Source organism: Theobroma cacao, chromosome 5 (assembly GCF_053813885.1).
Source record: "Theobroma cacao isolate CCN51 chromosome 5, ASM5381388v1, whole genome shotgun sequence".
NCBI lineage: Eukaryota > Viridiplantae > Streptophyta > Magnoliopsida > Malvales > Malvaceae > Theobroma > Theobroma cacao.
In genome coordinates, this window is record NC_142643.1 from 10,946,999 (window position 1) to 10,965,376 (window position 18,378).

Consider the following 18,378-nt stretch of genomic DNA (forward strand, 5'->3'; position numbering starts at 1 on the left):
TATCGGAATTAGTCATGAAAAATGGAATATGACTAATTTAAGTGGGGGAGAAGAAGTAAAGAAGAATTTTGAAGGAAAACGACGATAATTGTGACAGCGTGATTTTATTAAATCGAGCTAACGCGGGTAAGATGGTGACACCGGGTTGAAATGCGATCTCGATATTTTGATTATACACGTGTAAGAAAAGGAAGATAGAAGAAAATTAGAATTTTTAAACGTGTCGAAATGATCAAATTTTAAGATACGAAAATTGGAAGATTGAATACCAAACAAAATAAAGTTAAGGCATAATATGTAAATTTTATTATTTTGAAGAAATAAAAATAAAATGAAAATAAAATAGATGATAAAATAATAAAGAAAAGATGTTGAAAAGTCAAACAATATTTTTATATGTACATGAGTGACCACATGAGTCAAGAATGGAAATGATGTGGTTTGGATGGGAATGAAGAAAGGTCAAAGTTATTTGGAATAATATTAAATTGGAACCAAGTGAGGTGAATGGCCGGCCATACAAAAGAAAGGAAGAAAGACAAAAAAGTAAAGAAAACAAAAGAGAATAGTGTAGAAAGGAAGATGGGGGCCGACCATGTGAGGAAAGAAAAAGGAAGAGAGAAAAGTTAAGTCAGTTAGTGAAGAAGAAAAAGAGAAGAAAAATAAAGGAAGAAAGAAATGAAGAGAAAAAGGGAGAGAAAAAACTGTGAGAGAGGAAGAGCAAAGAGAATGGTTTTGCTGCACTTTGAGGAAGAAAAAAGAGAGTTTTTGCTGCAATTTTGGAGGAAGAAGAAAGCTGAAAATTTTGAGGTAGGAAAGCTTATTTTTTTTTAAGTTAATTGCTGGAATTTTTAAGGTTTCTATGACTGATTTTGGTGCTGAAAATTCAAGGTTTTTGCTGTTGAAATTGTTTGAATTTGCAGCTGGAAATTTTGGAGGTTTTGCTGCCATTAAAGGGCAGTAAAGTGCTGCCAATTTGTGTAGAAAAATTAGAGCTATTTGCTGCCAATTTGTGCAGAAAAATTGTATAGAGAAATTAGAACTGTTTGCTGTAGAAAATTAGAGCTGTTTGTGCAGAAAAATTGGAGCTGTTTGCTGCCAATTTGTGCAGAAAAATTGGACAGCATTGTGCTGCCAATTTGAGGGAGAAAAAGTAGCTTGGTGCTGCCAAATTTTTGAGGAAAAGAGAGCTGAAAGTGCTTCCATCGAAGGAGGAAGAAAACGACCCAAGGAAGAGAGGAAGCCACGGTGGTGAAGAGAGGAAGACATGGTGGTGAAGGGAGTGACGGTGAAAGAGAGAAAAAAAGAAAGAAAAAGAAAAGAAAAGAAAAGAAGTAGAAAATAAAAATGGGCATGGCCCAAATAGAAAATAAAAATGGGCATGACCCAATAGAAAATAAGTGGGCATGGCCCAATAGAAAATAAAAATAAATAGGTTTGGCCCAAATAGGAAAAATGGAGAAGCCCATGGAGAAGGCCCAATGGTAAGTTAATTTTATATTTTAAGATTTATGGGTAGTTTAATATTGTGCATATTTTGGATGAAAAAATATGGAAGTTGCTTAAGGAATTTTTAATTAAGTTGCTATCCATATAAATGTGTGATTAAGTATACTAAGTTTAAATTGTTGCTAGGAAAATTGTCGTGGAGGCGTGCCGAACGAAGTATGTGACCGACAAATAGGAATAATTATACGCATACGAATCAATAGTGAAGTAATATTCCACTATTATGAGGTGAGTAGGGGGTGTCAATTTTAAAGAATTCCGTATATATATACATGTACATATATTTTACGTGAAGTGCAAAATTTATGGAAACCATGCGTTGATAGAATTTTAAGGAATTGTGGGTGTAAGTTATTTTTAGAAATCATTTGAAATATATATATATATATATATATATATATATATATATTAGACGTAAAGTGTTTTAAACCGGGAAACAAGCTTTTCGAAAAGATTTATATCAAAGGAAATTGTGCCTTATTGTTTGTGTGGTGTGCATTCATGAAATTTATTACATATTCACCATGCTATTTTGATACAAAATATCATGCAAATATTTACAATGAACATTTTACGAAAAGAGAGTTTTAACGTGATGTGGGGACCGATATTTTGAGAAAGATTTAAAATATCCCCTTGAAGATCAAATTTGAATTCTTTTAAAAGGTGATTTCATTTTAACCAAGAAATTCAAAAGTAATTGGAGATTGCTACTTGTTGTGTTATAAATTGTATTTTGAATCGAATGGCTTGTGACAATATTTGCATGAATGGTTGAATTTGTATTTGTGTTGAAATATATGAACTATGTATTTAGCCTTAAGAGTCTAGATTGTGAAATAGTTGCCATGTCATGCTATTGCAAATTTTATTGTATGGTGGGTTTAGCTTGCTGCAGTGGGCGGATTCTGTGGACCAGCCTATTAGAGGGGCACAGAATCCGGTTATATATGTACCTCGATCGGAGAGATGCGTAGGGTATCTCCTGAGGTATGGTTAGAGTTCACGTCACGCCGAACCACCTCGTGATGATGAACTCCGCTAACGCCAAGGAACGACTGTGTTTTCAAAATAAAAATATGATTTATGCGTACATTACTTTTTAACAGCCTTGGCGGATTTGGTTGGGATAGCCCTAGGCTAAAGTATCCCTGACAACCGAGTATGAGAATGATTTTGGCACAAGCCAAGTTTTTAAGAAAGTCATAAGCCATGTTGTTTATTTTTGACAAAAATGTAATGGTTTTATATGAGTTGAAATAAGTTTTAATATTATGAATTATATTTCTCTGCATGATGAAAAAGGAATTAAACGGTTTTTCGCAGCTCCTCTATATGTTTATTTGTGAAATAAATCTGTAATTCCTCGCATATGGGGCGAGTTCTGATTTGGGCATGATTATAAATATTATTTGGTTTCGCGGGAGCTTGCTAAATTTTATTGATTTGATTCGAAAATGATTATTAATATATTTGGTGTGAAAATAAATTTATTACCTTGATTATTTATACTTTATAAGAAATTCTCAATTTTTATATAAGGCACAAATCCTCGTTTGAAACGAATTGTTTTTATAATCTGCATTTTTATATTAAACTGATCTATCGTTTACTTGTTTCCCATCTACACCCTACTTGCTGAGTCGATTATTATCACTGAGCCGATGAGACTCACACCTTTTTATTTCCCCTTTTGCAGATAGGGATCAGCTTAGCGTGTAGTCAGTGACGCATTCGGTCCACCGTGAATAGGTAAAGGCATCTCCTAGCATTTTATTTCGAGTCGCTTCGCTGTTAGAGGTCAAGTCGTAGCATTTTATTTATTAAGTTGTAAACAAATTCTAAATTTTTATATAAGCATTAATTTGGAGATTATAGATTTTAATACATATACTTACGAATAAAAAGGAAAAAATTTGTATTGATTTTTATATTTATGGTTCAAGTTAGTATATGAAAGTATCAATATTATATGGTGATTGAATGTAGTGGATTAACGAGCAAATTCTAGACAAGCTTGTTCGAGACTTGGTGAGTCTTTTTCGGAAGTCTTGGATGCCGGCAGCGACCGGGGAGAGGTCGTTGCATATGAAATGGGGTTATTATGGATTTCTATGTGGCTGCATTATGTTGATATACATATATGCTTGAATATAATGTTGTGTAATTATGTTGACTCGGCTATGTGCGAGTAGGGAGTGCGCATAAGCTGAAGATGACTCGGTTATGTGCGAGTAGGGAGTGCACATAACCCGGTGATGACCCGATTATGTGCTAGTAGGGAGTGCGCATAACCCGGTGATGACCTAGCCATGTGCGAGTAGGGAGTGCGCATGAGCTGGTGATGATGATGTTGGGTATATACGTGTATATATATATATATATATATATATATATATATACATATGTAAATGTGTGTGTTATAGCAAATTGATGGACAATGATTTATGGTTGTAATGTACGTGAAATTTGACACATTGTACTTTGAGAATTTTCATGAATTTTATGTTGATTTTATTAGTTTAGCAGGATGGCTTTTTGTTGAGTGAGGAAAAATGTTTTTCTTGTTACTCCATTTTCACTGCAGTGAAATTCATGCTCGCTGCAGCGAGAAACTCTTTGGTTTGGAGGGGTTTTAAATAGGAATGAACTAAATTGCTTTGTTTTGAAACAAGTGCATCATGATTTTAAATTCTCCCTAATTGTTGCTTGTTCCCTTCCTTGTTCACTCACTGGGTTTATACTCACCATTTTCAAATTCATGTTTTCAGATCACGAGGTAGCCGATAATTAGGACGAGGTGTCCTTGTAGACCTGTGTCCATCTTTTGGTAGGTGTCTCAGCATTCGGTAGCTGTATATTCATCCAAGTCCTTCCGCTAGAAGTCGAGTATTATTTTGTTATGTATAGATGAACTTAATGTAAATTTTAAATGAGTAATGCCAGTACGAGTTGGCAATGTTTATCACTATTTTGATTCAAAGTTATGAACTATGACTTAGTGATAATAGATGGAATTATAAGTAAGATAAATAATAGGCTTGCTTGGGTTTAGTGGATTACGTCCATTGGACCCATGCGCCGGTCATGGCCCGGAATTTGGGTCGTAACAAGCTTTCCCCTGGCTCATGTGCACTCCCACACCGCACACGCATAGTTATAATTATCACACAACATTATCGTTCAAGGCATAAAATACATATCATCATAATAGAGGAAAAAATGAATTCATCACACTACACATTTCACATCATAAAAACGTTTCATCATGGGCTTGTTCCCATGCATATTTAGAGAAAAGTTTAATGAAATATTTCAAGTGATTCAACCAATACATATGCATTTATCCCAAAACATTTTAATGCGAGTTCACTCACTTGTCTTTGTTGATTCTTTAATCGACTCCAACTTCCACTAATGCTCCAAGTGGAGCTGTGGGGTCTCGTTGGGACCTATCACACACAATAACATCACAACCAACTCAATCGACATGATTATTATTCCAAAAGCTATTTTCTAAATCAAACTTAACTTACTACTCCTCTTGGTGGTTTTGTAGTTGAATTCCTTTCCAAGAGTTTTAAAGCTATTATGAAAAGTATCTCTCTCCCTCTCTCTAAAACATGCAACTAATGAGAGAAAGTATTGAGGAAAGACCTTTGAGGGTTCTTGCAGTGTAAAAGTGAAATAGCATGAAAAACCCTATGACAAGGTACATATAAAAACAAAAGATTTGGGTTTACCATGAGAAAATCATGGAGGTTTCAAGGAAGGCTTCCATGGGAGATGGAAAACGTTAAATGGAGAAGAGAAATGGGAAGAAGAAGAAGAAGCTGCTGGAAATGAGGAGAAAGTGCTGGAGAATTAGATATTTATGCTTAAAGTTGACAAAGTTTCACTTATTTACAAAAATACCATTGCATAATTGACTTTACCTTTTTCTTTCCATTGGTTCAGACTTTTTACTCTTTTGACACTGAGACAAAGCCCACAATAGGCTAAGGGCACTCGAGTTCATGAAAATTTAGAAATTTAGACTCGAGACTTAAAATGACTATTTTACCCCTATTGTGGAAATTATCATTATTTCAATTTTTTCTTTTATCTTATTATTAAGTACCTCATTCATTTATTGCTTAGGCCTACTTAGACCTTAATAATATTTGAAAAATCCAATTCTAGGAGCTCACCAAGAAAAATGACAGGATTACTCCTAATCTGCGTCATCGTGTCTACCTCTGCTACACGTCTATGAAGGTCGAGGTTTCACATTCATCCTTAATAAAAATATTATTATTCAATTGTTATTTCTTCACGTGTGGAATATTTTTCTCCAAACTATTCCTTTGACCTGTCATCATTTTTAAACATTTTAATTAACCTCAATTGACAGCCGATAAGCTTTATTAGCCACCATATCAAAGTACGGGGTATTACAATGTGTATGTAGTTCTCTAGCCTAGGCATATTCATCTAGGCATACATACATCATTCTAGCACTATGGTAGCGCATTCAATAATGCGTCATGCATCACGTGCATTTATGCAAATAAAAACCCACTCACAATAGCAAACGAAGGTACTTCCAGAACCAAGCTCAACGTTCAAACCTCAAATGGCTCTTCAACTTATCAACATGTTAGTGGTTCTATTTTCCTTTTGAACAAATCAAAGCAATAATTATTTCTTAGCTTTCAAAAGTTTCTAGCTTTTCAAACTAGGTTTTATCCCAACTACTCATAATTATAAAACCTAGGTTCTAAATCTTAAGTTCAAAAGCTTAAATTCTTACCTTCAATACTGTATTGCCCAAATCTCAACTTCAACTTCAAGCAAACTCAAGAGAAAAATACCCAAAGTTGGAGCAAATAGATTTCTAAATTATTATCCGATTAAATCAAAAATCAATCAGTAAAAATGTTTAATCTTACCTCTAAAGTGTTTTCTTAAGCTCCAATCCACTTTAATTGAGCTCTAAATCCCAATCGGGTTATAGGGTTTCAAAAGTGGACAGTAGGGAGAGTTCTTTTTTTTTTTTTTCAAATAGGTAAATGGCTCGAATCCCCTTTTCATTTTTGCATTTTCGAGCTGATCTATCGATAGATAGGAGACATTCATTGATAAATCCCACTAAAATTTTTTAGTGTTGACCTTCATCTATTGATAAACTTGTTGCATTTATCTATAGATGGTGTATTGGACCTCGTCACATTTCCCCCACTTAGTTATCTGTCAATAGATTCCATGGATCTATCCATAAATGCTTCATAGCTTTTTTCATATTTGTTCTCTATAGTCATTTATTGATAGGTTCTGCCAGATCTATCAATAGTTTCCATCCCACATGCTTTATTTAGTTCCTAAGTGGACATCTATCGATAGTCAAGGTGAATCTATCGATAAATGTTGATCCAAATTGCTTTCCCAAGCCTTATATTTTACATCTATCGATAGATATAGAACATTTATCGATAGATCATGCTCAAAATTCAGATTTTCACTGTTTTAAGTCGCCAAACTCGCTCCTTTAAGCACCTAATTTATTTCTATTCAAACAAAACACTTTAAATTAATCATATAACTCAAATTCTCACACTTCTACTCCAATATGCAATTAAATCTCAATCTAGTCATCAAACTTTAGAATTCATCAAATATTTTCATAAAATGCGCCTAAGTGTCATAGTGTAAACTTCCATATGCTTGGCATATTTAACATACCATTAAAATCTTCAAATGCACACTAAATTCAAAACCATTTTCTATACACATAGGTGTACTCTTGAATATTTAAACATACGCATCAAAAATTTAATTTATTTCCTCAATTAACCTAGCTCATGCCACATATTTCATATCAAAGTTAAGGGTGTTACATTTTCCCCTTTTTTATAGAAATTTGTCCCTGAATGTAAATCACACGCCATAAGCTAAAACATATATTAAACCTAAAAAAGATGGGGATATTTTGCTTGCATCTCATCCTCCAGTTCCCATGTTGTTTCCTTAGAGCAAAGCTATTTTATTTGCCAATCCAATATGGCCACGGGCTACGACTCAAACTAAGTTCGTCTTGTAACTAGACCTTATCATATTGAATCACATGCAAAGGATTGGGAACATACTTCCTAAGCATGAATACATGAAAAACTGGATGAACATCGGACAAATATGGCTGTAACGCTAAGTGATAAGCAACTGTGCTTATGTGCTTCAGCACCTCAAAAAGTTCAATGTACCTAGGTCTCAATTTCCCATTCTTTCCAAAACTTGTGACTCCCTTGGTAGGCAAAATCTTTAAAAACAAATAATCCCTAACCTCAAACTCCAAATGTTTTCGCTTATTATCGGCATATGATTTCTGTCGACTTTGAGCTGTCAACATCCTTTCCCAGATTATATGGACACCTTGCTTAGCTTCTTGGACCATCTCCAATCCTAAGAGCTTTCATTCTCTAATTTCAAGCCATCCAATAAGGGATCTATATTCTAACCATATAAATCCTTATACGGTGCCATACCAATAGTGGCTTTATAACTGTTGTTATAAGCAAACTTAACCAAAAGCAAGTAATGATCCCATGAGACTTTAAAGTGGAGCACAATTGCTCTCAACATATCCTCGAGCGTCTGAATGGTGCGCTTGAATTGGCCCTCAGTTTGTGAATGGAAAGCCATACTAAAATCCAACCTTTTGCCTAAGGCCTCTTATAATTTCCTCCAAAATTGACTAGTGAGCTGTGGTCTTCTATCAGACACAATCGTTACTTGAACATCTCATTAATATAAATTTAAGCATACCGAGCTGCTCTATACTTAGGCTTAACCGACAATAAGTGCAATTACTTAGTTAGCCAATCAATTATCACCCAAATGGCATCATAACCACCCCTAGCTCATTGTAAACCTATCACAAAGTCCATTGCTACATGTTCCCACTTCCACTCGAGTATCAGTAATGGTTGTAGTAGTTCCAAAGGTCTTTGATGTTTGGCTTTCACTTGTTGACAAACCAAACACTTAGAGACATATTCACCTATGTCTCTCTTTAATCCTGGCCACTAATAAACTGACTTCAAATCATGATACATCTTCATGGCTCCTGGGTGTATTGCATAGGCTATCCCATGACCCTCTTCCAATATCTTCTTTCTCAAACCATCTAGATTCGACACGTACACTCATGATCGATATCTAAGTAAACAATAGGTGTTGTAAATGAAGTCCCGAGCTTTATCTTTGCTCATGTCTCCAAAGATTATCACCAAATACTAATCCTGATCTTGGGCATCTTTAACCAATCTAATATCATTGGGAGGACTCTAAAATGTGCCAATAAGATGTTTGAATTATTAACCTTAAAATGTACACCCATATTGCCTAGATCATATAAATTCTGTACCAATGATTATCTCTCCACAGTCGCATTTGCTAAACTCCCAATCAACTTCTAGCTTAAGGCATTTGCCACAACATTCGTGTCACGACCCGGAACTCCCCATCGGGCCCGTGACAACCGCCGCAAAGCCTCGACAAACATTCTTCACCCCGAATGCCGATCGAAACCTCACAAGGCTTTCGTATCAGCTTTCGCACTTCCCCGGTGAGAAATAGTTATCAAATATCGTAATTCGAAGGATTACGAGTCATTTCCAAATCAGAACATAACATATTATTTTCTGGCTTACAGGGGCATTTTCGTCATTTTTGTCAAAAATCTCAAAACTTGCTAAAAATGTAGTAGGTAAGCAGAAAATATATATTTAGTGATTTAAAAACAAATTAAGTATCTAAAATATTCATTTGAAGTGAAAATTTGACCATTTGAATATAATAAAAATATTCAATAAAATAAACTATTTTCTTGTAAAATAATTTTTATAAAGCTATTGGTAAATAATTCTTATAACGTAAAAGTTAATTATATTCATATATACTATAAAGCAAATAACCAAAGCATAAAATTACTTTTACAGTGACACGTGGGCCCACATCTAACCAAAATGCATCGAAAGCTGAAAACCTACAGCTTTGGCCGATTCAAGTCCAAATGAAGATCCTTGTCAAAGTCAGCTAACTATGGAATTCCTCGAGCCTGAAATGTGAGGAAATGAGGGTGGTGATATTATAAAATCCCAGTGAGTAAACAGACACCATCTAAACTATTTAAATGCGAGTAAATGAAGATGAATTAAAATATTCTTTTCCAATATATGTTTCATAACATAAATATTCAGTTTACTTAATTAATCAACATGGCTTATATATCTCACAAAACTTGGCTCCTGCCAAAATCATTCCCGAGGATGCCTTGGCCTAGGCATTTGACCGAGACCACCAAGGGTTTTAAATGTCTTTACATCCGAAATTCTAGCCATGCCTTGGCATTGGCTGAGTCTCACTCTTATGCGGTGGTCCACGTGAAGTGCACTCAAATCTTTACCTCTAAAGACACCCTCCACATGGCTCTCCGATCGAGGTAAGGTATATCTAATTCTGTGCCCCCTCTCTTAGGTTGGTCCACAAAACCTCCACTGCAGTGATTATGGATTATTTTATCTATCGCCTGATTTATAGAATCTTTATCTGCATGACATGACAATTTATCGCAATCTAGTCTCTCAAGGCTGAATACATAGTATATATAATTTTGATACAAATACCGACTGTGCCATTCATGCTCACATATTGCTATAAGCCATATAATTTAAAATACAATTTATAACACAAGCAGGCAGTCTCCAATTACTCTATTTTCAAAATCAGTATTCAATTTTTAAAAAAATTTATAAAATCATTTTATAAAATCACAATTTTTCCTAAAACATAGCAATTTACCATTTAAACTCATTTTTTATAAAATCACACAATTGTATAAAACTACTCTAGATAATTAAGACGATAATAAGTTTACTCACAGTTCTAAGAGTCGATGTACTCCTAATCCCAGTCTTCAAGCACAATTTCTGTACTTTTACTAGTGTAATTTGCTCACCACCTATCCACAATGTACAATACATAATTTGTAAAACCCGACCCTATAAACACATGTCATGACATACATGCACTAAGTAGCATGTTATTACACTAGAAAAGTCCTAAGAATAGACGAAACTCGGTATTGTACCTAACGGTACACTTGAGTTGATTTAACCTCGAACTAGTTCAAATAGGAATCATAGGATGAAATTTAATATTTTACAGTTCAAAAATGACTAAAAATGATTGTTCAGAGTTCGAGGGTTCATTAGGGGTAAAATTGAAAATTTTGATGTTTAGGGGTAAAATCGTCATTTTGCCACCTACGATAATAATTTGATAATGGAGTGAAATTTTTGACCAAGATTAACTATTTGGAGTATAATTTAATGATAGGAAGTGAAAAAGTTTAATTCTGGTGATTTTTGGAGTGTAGGGGTAAAATCGTAATTTTACCACCCACGGACAAAATTTGAGATTTTGAGAGAATTTAGATCAAATTTGACAAATTGGAGAATGTTATGAGTATAAGGGATGAAAAATATGTCTATGGGTAATTTTTCAGTTTTTTGGGCAAAAATGTAATTTTTCACTTTTACGGGGGCAAAAGTGTAAATTTCAAAAATTACTCCACCAAGACTTTGGATAAGTCTGAGAATTTTATCTAAGCTATGGATATGTGGGACAAGTGTATGGTGAAAATTTGGAAACAAATGGATGAAATTTAAAAAATAGGCCAATGGGAAAGTGACACGTGGTATTTTTTAATGAAATAATATTATTTTAATGAAAAATTAGCCCATTTAAACCCCATTTTAAGTGCTGGCCTGCCATAAGGAAGAACAAGAGAGGAAATAAAGAGGAAAGGAAGAAAAAAAGAAAAACCAAAGAGAAACAAGAAAATTCAAAGGGGAATTCGTGTTTTTCGCCCGTTTACGCGTCTAACGGTAAGATTTTTCGATTTTAGCTTGATTTCTACCTTTCCTATGCCTTTATTTCCATTTAGCATGCTTGAGGAGAGAGATCAAAAAGTGATATCAAGGGCTGGACAAAATTCTAGGGGAGAGAAATTGAAATTTTTAGGTTTTGATTTTTAGTTAAATTGATAGTTTTAGTTAGTTAAATGTGTTTAGAAATTAAATTGGGCAAGAAATCATTAAATTTTCACAATACCCACCCTTGGCTGAATCTACAATGAGGTACAATGATGATGATCTGAAATTTATTCTAAGAGAAATGAAGAGAAAATGATGAAAAATGATTAAATGTGATAGAAAAACAAAGTAGAAAATTTACTGAGTTAATGTCCCATTTTTGGCCAAATTTTCCAAGGAAGGGAGTGAGCTGATTTTGTTGTTTTTAGAAGGTTATTGGCTGATATTTAATGGTTAGAAATGTTGGAGAGAGAATGGGATGATTTAGAGCTAAAATGGAGCGCGTTAGCAATTTATCGGGCAAAGTGCCAAAAATAGGTTAATATTGCGTTTAAGTCGTTTTAGGCTATTGCATTTCATACCATGCATTAGTATAGGATTTAAGTTAATTATATAGTGATTTAGCATCAATGTGATGAATTGTGTAAATTTTTGTAATGTGTCTAGGAGGAGAGCCTTCCGGAAAAGGCAAAGAAGTTGTACCCGACGAGTAGCAATCGGGGCGCTTAGAAAGCTTTTAGTTTGTACAAACGGTGAGTAAACTTATTATTATTGTAAATTATCTAGAGTTTATTTTTAAATGCCCTTTATGTATTTTATGAAATAAAAACGAGATTAAAACGGGATTTTTGATGTTTTAGGAATAAATGTAACAAATAAAAATATATTGTATTGATTATGAAATTGAGTAATTTGAGGCTGCAAATTGACTTGAAAAATATATATTTTCCTAGGAATGGCTTATGAGAAATGAGTATATGTGACTATATTTTGTGAGTGCATTGGGAAATTTATGTAAGTTGTTTTTACTATACAGGCTGGATAAATAAATAAAAGCCACGTTATACTGTCGAAATTTTATTAAAATTGATGGGTTAGTCACTGCAGTGACGGGTTTCAGTGGACTACCTATTAGAGGGGCACGGTAAACCCAGTTATATAGTTACTCCGATTGTAGAGGCGAGGAGGGTAACTCCCGGGATAGTATTAGAGCTCACTTCACGTCGAACCCCCACGTGAATGTGTAACTCGGCCAACACCAAGGGACGGCTTGTTTTAAAAATAAAAATGTGTTTCACGTGTGAATATTTTAACACCCTTGGTGGACTCGGTTAGATGCCTCGGCCAAGGTATCCCCAAGGATTAGTTTTGGCTTGAGCCTTGTTTTAATAAAAGACATAAGCCTTAACAACTGTTTTGGTAAATTACAAATATTTTATGGTTTAAGAAATAAATTGGAAACATTATGAAATGGGTTGAAATTTGTTGTTTAAACTTGCCTCCATTTTACTTGCCTTTAGATATTTGTGATAATGTCTGTTTACTGATTGGGATTTTATAATCTCACCACCCTCCTTTCCACCCATTTCAGGTTCAGTATAGACTGTAGATAGCTGATCTCATCGAGGACTACCATTGGATCTGCATTTTCCAAACCGTAGGTTCACAGTCCTCTTTACTTTTGTTTATTCGGGGGTCCTCCTGTTATTGTAAATTAAATTAAATATTTTGGCTTACTGTATTTCAGTATGTATAAATTTATTTAGCTTTTACGCTATAAAAATTATTCACGTATAACTCTATAAATATTATTTTATAAAAAATAGAATATTTCCCTTAATATTTCTTTTATTTTTTTATTATATTCAAATAAACGTAATTTTGTTTTAAATGAAGATTTTAGACTTTTAAACTCATTTTGAATATGCATTATGTGTTTTGTACTTGTATATTACATTTTAGCCAGTTTCGAAATTTTTGAAAAAAAATGACCAAAATACCCCTGTGTGGCGAAAATTTTATTTTGATTTTTTTGATCTAAAATAGTGTATATTTCTCTAAAAACTCGATATTTAACAACGATTGCTCACAGGAGAGGAAAGAAACTGATATGTAACCCTTGCGGGGTTCCGGTTGTCATTCCGGATAATGAGTGTCAATCGGGACGTCGCGGAGATTGTCATAGGCCTAAGGGAGGTTCCGGGTCGTGACATAATTCACCACATTAATGCTTGACCATTATAAAATGAATTCAGGCTCGGTGTATATGCATGATATGATATGCAACTTATCCGACTACCGCTTAAATGCGGTGTTGACCTAATTCAGCCTATTACCCAATTAAATGACAATTATGTCTGATTTGGCTCCAAATTGATTCATTTCATTTCTAATATTTCAATTCACTAAATACAATTCCAATAATCTAAAATTCAGCCTAACAACCCTCACAATTCTTCTTGAAAATTTCGGCCATTGTGGTGCACTATCACTAAAAAATTTTTCATTCCATTTTCTCACCATAAATCATCATTTCATCAAATTTTCAACCAATTCACTTGATTACAAAATCAATTCATTACTTCTACACTTCACATAGGGTTCGGCCATTGAAGGTTCATGGGGAAAATAGATTCTTTTCTTATTGTTTTGTTTCTAAACATGCTTAACTAACTCTAAACACCAACATAACTCAAAATCAAACAATTCTAACATCATTTCTCTCACCAAAACCATTCGGCCAGCCATGATTTTCCCATGAAAACATACAATCCAACCATGAAAATTAAGGAGAAATGCATGGGTAAGGTAAATCACCAGCAAAATCAAAGAAATTTTACCTTTGCTTGATCAAATCCTTGAATTCCAGCACTTTTTCTTTGATTTTCCCCACCTAGGGTTTGTTCTTCCTTGGTTTCTCTTCTCTTCTGGTTTGGCCAACCACTATGGGAGAAATGGGCTGGTTTTTATGCCTTTTTATAAAGAAACAATAAAAAAATAAAAGCATGACACATGACATTTCCTTATTGGTTCAAATTTTAAATATTTGACTTTTAATTCTTTAATTCTCCACCACACATTTCTCATGTTTATCCATTTCCATGATGAATAAAATCCCTTGGTCTTGATAAGTGTCGAGGGTGAAAATTTATCGATTTGCCCCCGAGGCGATAAAATTACGATTTTTGCCCCTATACTCCAAAAACACGGAGAATTAAAAAATTTTTTCACTGTTAAACCTCATATTATACTTCATATGATCAATCTTAGTAAAAATTTCATCAAATACCCAAATTAAATTTTTAGGTGATAAAATGACCATTTTACCCCTAATCGGTCAATTTTCCGAATTGACTCCAAATCACCATTTTAGGTCATCCTTAAAGTGTGAAATTCCCAATTTCACCTTAAAATCCCTATTTTAATTAGTTCGAGGTATAAATCGACTTACTTGTACTTCTAAGCACAATATCGACTTTTAAATATTCTTTCGGGGCTCTCCTAGCATGCAAACATGTTGTCCATCACATGTATGTCATGACAAGTATTTTATAAGGTCGGGCTTTACAATTCGCTTTGTCAAGATGGTAGAGTATGGTGCAGTCATAGTCTTTTAGTAACTCTAACCATTTACGCTGTCTCAAATTCAAATCTTTCTGCTGAAATATATACTTCAAACTCTTGTGGTCTATATATATTTCGTAGGTTTCACCATAGAGATAATGGTGCCATATTTTCAAAGCAAACGCAATTGTTGCCATCTTTAAGTCGTGCATAAGATAGTTCTCTTCATGCCTCTTTATTTGTCAGGAGGCATATGCCTCTTCATGCATCGTGATACATGGTATAGTTTCCTGATCCACATTGTAGGCTTCATAAAGGCATAGAAGTGAGACAGGTTTTGAGTCTTTGAAAACTAACCTCACATGCATCGACCAGTCAAATTTAACTCTTTTTTGAGTCAATCTGGTCAAAGGAGATGCATTTTTAGAAAAGTCTTGTACAAAACGTTTGTAATATCCAACTAAATCTAGAAAGCTTCAAACTTCCATTACAGACGTGGACCTAGGTCAATTCTCTACGACTTTTATCTTACAAGGATCGATTTGCACCCCTTATTTAGATACAACAAGTCCTAAGAAATTAACTTTATTTAGCCAAATTTCACACTTCAAAAACTTAGCACACAATCTATGCTCTCTTAACATCTGAAGCACAATTCTCAAGTGCTACGCATGTTCTTCCAAGCTCTTAGAGTACACCAAAGTGTCGTCTATGAACACGACCACAAATTTATCCAAATATGCTTGAAACACTTTATTCATCAAATCCATGAAAGTGACAGGAGCATTAGTGATTCTAAATGACATCACTAAGAATTCATAATGCCCATAGCATGTACAAAACATTACCTTGGGTATGTCACTTTCCTGAATTCGCAATTGGTGATACAAAAAGCGTAAATAAATCTTAAAGAAGCACACTACACCCTGCAACTAGTCAAACAGATCGTCTATTCTTGGGAGTGGATATTTATTCTTTATTGTCACTTTATTAAGTTGTCGGTATTTAATACACAATCGAAAGATACCATATTTCTTTTTCAAAAATAGCACCGAAGCTCCCCAAGGTGAAACACTTAGGTAAATGAAGCCCTTATTTAATAAATCCTCTAATTGATCTTTAAGTTACCTTAACTTTTAGAGCCATTTGATATGAAGGTATAGAAATTGGCTTTGTATGTGAAATCAATTCAATACAAAATTTAATCTCCCTCTCAAGAGGTAATCCAAGTAGTTCATTTGGAAATACGTTTGAATATTCACTTACTACTAGTACGTAATCCACACTCCCATCATCCATCAACATGTCTTCCATCATCACTAGATGCCCTTGGCATCTCTACCCTGACATACATCTAGCGACTATAACTAACATGACTCCTACAAACATTGGACTGTTATGCCCATAGATCACAAACGAAGGTTCCCTTAGGAACTTAAACTTCACATGCTTATAGTGGTAGTCCACTTTAGCAAAACAGGACACTAACCAATCTACTCCCAAGGTCACATCGAAATCCAAGGTCAGTAGCAATACCAAGTTTGCCATAATGTCTTTGTCCTTAATATGAAGCACTCAAGACCTATACACATACTTAACCACAAATATTTCCTTTAATGAAGTAGTCACAGTTAGTGGTTCCTTCATATTACAACAAAATCTATCCAACTTCAGCCTAAAATGTGGTGACACGAAAGAATATGTCGATTCGGGATCAAACAAAACTAATGCTTCGCTACCACAAATAAAAAGTGTACTTGTGACCACTGCATTTGAAATCTAAGCATTTTACGGTGTTAAAGCAAACACCCTCGCTTGACCTCCACCTTAATTACCAGTTATGCTGATCTAGCCTTAGATGATAAGGCTACACCTTTGACATTCTTAGTAGATGGTGTCGTTCCAAGTAGGGTAATGGCAAATGGTTGTATAGATCCGAGGTCAATTTCTAACGACTACTTGTGCTTCAAGCAATCTTTCATCAAATGTCTAGATTGGCCACACCCTAAACATAGTCTAGTTACTCTATGGCAAGGTCCATTATGTGCTTTCCCACAATAATTACATAGAGCACCCCTCTGCTTGGGGCCTAAATTAAATATTCTAATAGACTATTTTCATCTAGAAGGTGGGTTAAATGAATCACTATTTTTTGAAGGCTTAGGAGTAAGAGTCGTTCCCTCATGGTTTTAATGGTGTATAAATACTAGACTTCTAGTTGCACTAAAATCTCTACGGCTTTATAAACCTTATGTTCGAGCTCTACGACCCTTATTCCTTTCCATTCTAGCTTTCATTCTCCTGGTCTCAATCCACCACTGTCATAAAAGAGGCAAATCTTTTTGTGGAAAGAACTCTAAATATCTACTCAATCAGTCCCTTCACAAAAATCTTGATCCTTTTCTCCTCAATTAGGACCAAGTTAGGAGCATATCTAAATAGCTGGGTGAATTGGATATCATACTCTGTCATCAACATGTCTAGGGTCTGAACCAATGTCTCAAACTCTTGTGCCTTTGTGTCTTTCATGTTTTTAGGCAAGAAACGATCTAAAAAAGGTTGGACAAATTCCTCCCATGTCATTCAGGTTGAACTAGATGGTCTACTTCTCTTGAGGGATTTAAACCATATTCGGGCCACATCTTTCAGTCTAAATCCCTCTAATTCAACTAACTAAGAAGTGGAGCATCCCAAAGCAAAACATATATATTCCATGACCTCTAAGAATCTTTGCGGATTCTCTTCGGCACTTGAACGGGTAAATGACGAAGGTTTAAGCTTCATAAAATCTACGAAAGTAACCTCAATATCCTATCTCTGATGCTCACATTAAGGTATATAGTCCAAATCTTGTGAACTACAGTTAATCGATTCTTTAGATTGTGCCTTACCTCAACTATGAAACTCGACAAACTCATGAGCCAAACTTTACGGCCTTGCTACGAGATCTTCTAAGGTGACATCTCTTCTTGTAAGGTAATCATCCTAAGGTCTCATATTTTCATCACTCGTATACATATGATTAGGTTCCATGTTTTGAGCACCTCAAATGACTTTATTTCTACCACGGCTCCTTGATGGGGACACTCGTGGTTGTTCCGTTGGTTCATCCAGAGCATCTTGCTCTCTTGTAACCCTTGAGGTAGCTCTCATCTTAGGCGATATCTGCACCAAGATGAAGTAATGCCACATTCAAAATTCAAAAATTCATGGCCCAAAAATAAGGATTAATTGACTAAGAATTTAAGAATTCATGCAGCCTCCCATTCATGATTCGTGCTACAGTCACAAGCCATGAACAAGACGCTACACTAATCTTGACACTCCATTGATAGACTTAGAATTACCTAGGACACTCTGGAACCTAGACTCTAATACCAACTTTGTCACT

The 18,378-nt window shown here is 34.7% G+C and overlaps 1 long non-coding RNA gene across 1 annotated transcript; it reads left to right on the plus strand.

The window, feature by feature from the left end:
- Positions 1 to 588: 588 nt before the first annotated feature.
- Positions 589 to 1,821, plus strand: LOC148762437 (uncharacterized). Its single transcript, XR_016026399.1, has 2 exons — positions 589 to 810; positions 1,636 to 1,821. It is a non-coding gene; the product is annotated as an uncharacterized LOC148762437 (long non-coding RNA).
- Positions 1,822 to 18,378: the final 16,557 nt, after the last annotated feature.